This window comes from Protopterus annectens, unplaced genomic scaffold (assembly GCF_019279795.1).
Source record: "Protopterus annectens isolate FY-2018-M unplaced genomic scaffold, PAN1.0 Super-Scaffold_54740.part0, whole genome shotgun sequence".
NCBI classification, from domain to species: Eukaryota; Metazoa; Chordata; order Ceratodontiformes; family Protopteridae; genus Protopterus; species Protopterus annectens.
In genome coordinates, this window is record NW_025048858.1 from 36,890 (window position 1) to 41,929 (window position 5,040).

Here is a 5,040-nt window from a genome sequence, read left to right on the forward strand (position 1 = left end):
TTGAAGTCCTGTTGTAATACATTTCATGTATGTGTAACAGTAACCGTATAGTGCAACTGAACTGATTTTCACTTGGGGCAGTCTACTGACTTTTGTTCTTGTGGCACTGCATTTTATAGAAACACTGAGCCCCTCCCCATTTAAGCTGCATACCTCTTAAAGTGTATGCTATGGAAATGTGAGGCCGTAACAACTTGTAGTATGGAGAATGTAGTAAGTGATTTTAAAACTGTGGGACATGCACTAAAATTGAAGTAATACCTGAAAATATTGATAGGTAATGAGTATGGACCATTCTGATGCCCTGCTGCCAGTGCTTTGGATGTCATGTATGATGTTGTTTCAGGCAGCTGCCTGCATTTGTGGTACTGATGAGTAGAAAGATGGACTAGAATAGCCACCGTGCAACAGCATGCTGGAGTTAAGGTGAGGACACCGGCGATTCTTCTTGGTCTGCTTTCTTTGCCCTGTAAGTGTTAAAATAAGATGGTTTAGGATTTATTGTGGTAAGCAGATCTGAAAAGTCTTAGCTGTCTAAATGACCAGTGTTCCACTGAGTATGGACAGCACATGTTTACAGTGGTTCATGTGGGATCCTTTGTTTAGCAGGAGGTTTAGTTGGTGAGAAGTTGTGTAAAGAAACTTAATTAGTTGATAATGTTTCCCATGTGCATATGTATATAGTCATATTGTCAGTCTGATTCTGCATGTTTAGTATTGAGAGTAGTGCATTTACTGAGTGATGTGTTGAAGGATATAGTTTAGGAGAAATCCACTTTCAATATCATAAGAGCTGATATTCCTCATTTGATAAACACTGCAGTATTATGTGTGGCCTGTTTCCAAAGCTTCAGAGCATCTTGGACATGTCCAAACAGTTAACCAGCTTGAGCAGAGACTGGAGTGGTTTGGGTGCCAAGCCGTTCAGAGCTTTCATGCCAACTGAGAGAGGGAGACAAAACCTGAAATGTCAGTGTTAGGAAAACGGAAATAAAGGCCTCACCCTGGCAAAAATAAATATATATATATATATATATATATATATATATATATATATATATATAATTTTGGCAATACAGTGTTTCTTGTGTGGCAGATTTACAATACCAATTATGTTGTCTGTCGATTAGCATAGCTGTAATGGAAATGTGACATTAGAAAAAGATGTGCATAAATAAACGTGCACCCTTTGCTAGGGATGATTTGAACCGAATGTTTGGATGATTCGGGGGCGGACAAGGTTTCTCCTTGCATCTAATATTTTCATTGATGAGATTTGAAAGACTTCGCATTCAGTATGCTGGTATTTTACTTCTGCTGTAAACAGAATGGGTTGATTAAGCCTGTATCCATACTTGGAATATTGGTGGATTTTTTATAGCAGTTAACCATATATCAGAACCGATGCAAGAATGACAGTCCTGGACAACGGAGCAGAATATACAGCTTTGAAGCGCAAGTAAATTTTGGAGGACATGTATCAAAACCCAGTATGACTTTTGTCACTTTTTTTGTTTTCAGGTTATGCAACTGTTATTTAGTGGTGTAAAAGGTCAAGTCATATGTATACATTTTACAGTGAAGAAAAGTAAAGTCACCGTTTCATGGCACTGCAACGTTCAGCATTTAGTGATGCCATTTGACAGTTGTTTGGTCTCACTGCATGCAGCTACTTTAAGCACACCTCTCAACTGTACCTCATTACGAGGAACGTACCACATTTGGATTCTTAAAAAGTTCAAGTTCCTCAAAGTTCCACATTGAAAGGGTCTGTCATACATTCAATGTTAGGAATTTTTAAGTGATGTCCATGGTAAATAGAAATGAACTATATTAATTCATTAAACGATCTTTTTTATAAGTAAAGCCAGCATATTTTAATCATCCTGTGACCTTCCTAGTAAGCTGTTAATGTGCGTTTCACATTACGATGGTTAGTGTTCCTCATTTTGGAGCTAGAAGGTTCAGTGCTATGGCTTTAAGAGGTAGGAGGGTATGTAAGTCTCTCTGCAGTTCGTTTCTTATGGTAAAACTTGGAAAAGATGAACCCCCCTTCTGAATCGTTGTGTGTCTAGTGCCCTTGTGTGAGACTGCAACCCTAGCGCAAAGGGCACCCGCCAAGCACCTTCTGGTCTTCTAACAGCTCTTAGTTATCATGGTGGATATTATCTACTTGCAGTAAGCTTCATTTGCGCGGATGAAATAGTTGTGTTTAGTAGCTAAAGCCTGTTTGGTGGGTATTTGCTTGGTGGTTTGTCTTTAGTCTGCATACAAGCACTACGTTGCTTGCGAGCTGAAATGTATCAGAATACTTCTACGTTTGCTATAGCTGTATTCTTGTTCGTTTTATTGCTGATCTAATGATTGTTGGTGTGCTTTCCCATTATTATTTAATATGAGTAAAATAACAGACAACGCCTTTAGTGCGCTGGGGTTCTTCTCCCCAATATTTCCCCTTTTCACTGTGATAAGCTGCCTGCTTGTCAGTTTTGGAAAGATGTACTTTGATTAGCTTATTTCTACGTCATTCTAGGGAGGCTTCCTGCGTTGGTGTAGCGTGGTTGGCCTGTGTATCATGGGGTGGAATTGATGGGGCTGGGAAGGCGGGCCGCTGTGCAGCGGTAGTGGTACAAGCTTTAGTTGATAGACAGTGTATATTTTCCGTGTGATTCGGAACTAGTAGGGCGCGGCTGTTTGCAGAGAGGTTCTCCATTCTGGGCCCCAAAAGTAGAACAAGTCTAGCTTGGTGTTGTGCTTTAATCATTATATGTAGTGAAGTCCTGTTTCTCGTTGTAGGTAGGAGTCTTTGGAAGAAGCGTCACGTCTCGGCCTCTCTAATATCCTTTTGTGCGACTTGGAAACGGCAAGCAGCTTGACAGTGACGCGGGGATTGGATAACCTGCACGTAGAAGCGACCTGACTTCAGGAGGTCTGAGAACAACAGCGGAAGCCACTATACCTAGAGACTTTTTTAGTCGAAAGGGGTAAATATTTTAGACATTTGACATTCGTCTTTCCAGGACCACACACCGACCCCCTTCCCTCCCCTCCTGTACGCTAGTTCTTGTGAAAGGAACATTTACTGAGAATGGAAGCTCTGGCCAAATACGACTTCAAAGCCACAGCTGATGATGAACTGAGTTTCAAGCGAGGAGATATTCTCAAGGTAAGGCTATCATTTTTCCTTGTTATAAGTTTACCGTTTTGTGATAAAACAGCGAAGATTATTTTTGATAATACAGTTTAAAGTATTTAATTTACATTCCGTTGTCTTCAGGAACTGCCCCTTAGTGTAGATCCCGTTAACCTTTTAAGTGGACAGTGCTAGTTATGTAAAGTGTACATGTTTTAACATTTGCTGTCTATTCATGAAGGCTGTGCTTGAATTATGTAAAATGAAGACCTGCATAATGGTTGTCAAATTAGTTGTGATCATAGTATGTTTTTCCCCGTTTAATGAGCGCAGATATGTATGCATAGAAATTCAAGTGGTGTTGCTTTTGGTTTGTCCATAGTACCTGAATAGGACAGTTAAACTTTAGTGCTCAAAAGTGTTTTAAATGACAAGACCCATCGTGTTAGTGCAAGTAAATGAACATTATTTCAAAGTTGTTATAATATGAAACTGTTATTGTGGAGGCCCTGTTTAGTGTTTTGTGATCAATACTTAATCAGCTGTAGTTAGAGACTGTTAAAAGTGCTTTATTTCAGAAATGAGTTGCATTTTATTCCAGGTATTACTTTATTGGATGGTACTCTAATTATGTGATGAAGCTGCTGGGTAGATATTAAATTGTTGGAAGATGGATTAGTAGTTTAGATCGTAATAAAAGAATTGCTTGTTGAGCTGCTGAATCATTTTGCTGTTTGTTCTTGAGGAAACCTTGCCCTTTTTTATCATGACCCTTTACAGTGACCAACATTTCGTGCAGTATAGGATCCTTCAGAAAGGTGGTAGTAATAAGGTCTTTTCACTTGTGTTGCATCACTTTTCTTTTGTAGTATGTCTCCTGTTTCCAAGTTGATGGCTTTTCTTTTATTTGTAAGCATTGTTGTTAATTAAGTTAGTGTACTGACTGCAACAGACCCATTTTAACCAATGCTAGAAACAAATTAGAGAAAAGTTAGGATTGTCTAGCATCTAGATACAGTAGTTATTTTTGAGGATATAGTTGACAACCATGTGAAAGGCTAGTAATGTCATTTTTTTTTTTTTTTTTTGGCTAAGGATAGTTTTTTGATTCAAACATACCCCTGTCGATCAAGCCTGAAAGCAGTCTGGAAGCAATTTAAGATGGTAATAACATATTTATGTTTGTTGATGGAATAGTTTTGGACAATTACTTCAAGAAATACATGTACAGAAATATATGGCCGACGTTAGGAAGTAATGCACAACATGCTTAAACAGAATCAATAATTGCATCATAGTAAGATAAAACTAGACAGCTAAGTGCTTGACTGTTGAAGCTTAGTGTTTGAGAAACCAGTAATGACGTATGAAGGGAAAACATTGCAGCTTGATTTTAATTTTTCACCAAGTCTGTGTTTGAGTAAGATACTATGGTTTTGTTACTGCTTAAATGCAGGAGCAATGCAGCTTGCTTTTCCACATGTGCTAGTTGATATCTGTGCTTTTTTTTTTTTCTTCATTTTATGATTGATTATAAATTGGACATACAGTTTAGTTGTTTTGGTTGATAATCCTTTTGCTTTTTTGTCACGGAGGGACTTGTATCCAGTTATGATGTAGACACCTGAACTACTTTTTTGCAGTGTTCTTTCTTGATATTTATCGGCCCGAGTCGGTATATTCAGTGCTGCTCAGCTTTTATTCAACAATGTATTCGCACATATCATGCAGAATATAGTCTTTGTATAGGAAAAAAGTGATGTAACTTAGTAGAATCCCCTCAATGCAGTGAGGGTGTCTGTGTAAGGAAATGCAAAAAGGAAGCCACAATACTAACTTGCTGCATACGTAATTGTGGGAAGTTTGACAGCGCATTAAGTATGTGGGACTGATATTTTCGTTTGTTT

At 38.4% G+C, this 5,040-nt stretch overlaps 1 long non-coding RNA gene across 3 annotated transcripts; it reads left to right on the forward strand.

The window, feature by feature from the left end:
* Nucleotides 1–1,842: 1,842 nt before the first annotated feature.
* LOC122791954 lies at nt 1,843–3,082 on the forward strand. 3 transcript variants are annotated; one of them, XR_006363256.1, is made up of 2 exons: nt 1,843–1,993; nt 2,797–3,082. It is a non-coding gene; the product is annotated as an uncharacterized LOC122791954 (long non-coding RNA). The 3 variants fall into 3 exon arrangements; XR_006363255.1 differs by lacking the exon at nt 1,843–1,993 and adding an exon at nt 2,004–2,233; XR_006363254.1 differs by lacking the exon at nt 1,843–1,993 and adding an exon at nt 2,004–2,178.
* Nucleotides 3,083–5,040: the final 1,958 nt, after the last annotated feature.